Consider the following 1,361-nt stretch of genomic DNA (forward strand, 5'->3'; position numbering starts at 1 on the left):
ACAATAAGCCCAATCAAACATTTCCTTTTGGCAACAAATGCCTAAATCAAATCAATCAAATTTTGGCAAAATGCCTAAACAAAATGCACGAAGCATACACACACTCATGCATTAAGCATACCCATTCAAAGCCCTTTTAAAAAGGCCCATCGAACTACGTTGACTTTGATCTTCCATTCAAACGGAAGTACGTAGGCACGGTTGGGATTTAACTCCGAGCGGCAAGTCGAAATTACATAAACATTTTCATTGGTCCAATTACCTTGCAAAGCATTCATTCATTGGTTTGTTTATCAGCATGACATAGTCTCAGGATCCATCTCGGGTTCGTAGACCATGCCTTAAACATTGGGTTTGATTAATCTAGTAATTAGGTTAATTAAAATTGGAGTCACTTAGGGTTTTTTCCTAGTTTACCCTAAAATAATTAAACAAGGTGGCGACTCATACATTCACGTGCATTTCTGCCCTTTGGTCATATGCATTCATATGCATGATATTTTGGGGAGGGGTTCACAGTTTGGCGACTTCACTAGGGAATTATGTAATCATTTTGCATAAAGTGGACTACAATTGTTGTGTAAACTAACCTGCCCTTCTTTAGGGTATTATTTTACTATGCTTTGTTTTGCAGGGTACCCCAACAAATATTAAGTATTCTTTCTTTAAGAATGCTTAATAAAAAGAATTTGGACCTAATTGAAATTTACTTTGAATCATTCAAATTTGTTTATTTATTTGCACGATTGAGAATCCTTTTCTCCATTGCATAAAAAATGAATTTCAAATGAATTTCTTCTCTTCTGTTCAAACTTCTGAGTCTGGATAGCAAGTAGTGCTGATCGGCAGGTCTCATTGATTATGTCGACGGACAGCCAAAGCGTCCTCCCTGTTACCGCAAACCATCCCTAATCCTTTTGGGGGGTGGCCCATGAGTATGCGTACTGTTGGACCCACGCGAAACTCCTTGTTTCACATGTGGTTAGGTATATCCATGCTCAAGGTTCAAGGGTCCCTTTATAAGCCTATTCTCTATTTGTGTCATAGCCTATAGAACCTATCCTTTAGGGCTGTATGCACCCAATGATGCTGAATCATTCCATTAAAATGAATTATGTTGTGATGTGCGCATTCACGCATTCATCCCATACTTTAAAAAAAAAAAAAAAAAAAAACATTCCATTTTAAAGATGGAAAATCACATTTTGGTCCCTAAGACTTGAAAAATTACATTTTGGTCCCTGAGACCTGAAAAATTACATTTTGGCCACAGAGGCCCAAAAATTCACAATTTGGCCCCTAAGGCCCAAAAATTCTTAATTTGGCCCCAAAGGCCCAAAAATGCCCAATTTGGCCACAAA

This window comes from Jatropha curcas, chromosome 6 (assembly GCF_041381405.1).
Source record: "Jatropha curcas cultivar XTBG-Jc1 chromosome 6, XTBG_Jcur_1.0, whole genome shotgun sequence".
Taxonomy (NCBI): domain Eukaryota; kingdom Viridiplantae; phylum Streptophyta; class Magnoliopsida; order Malpighiales; family Euphorbiaceae; genus Jatropha; species Jatropha curcas.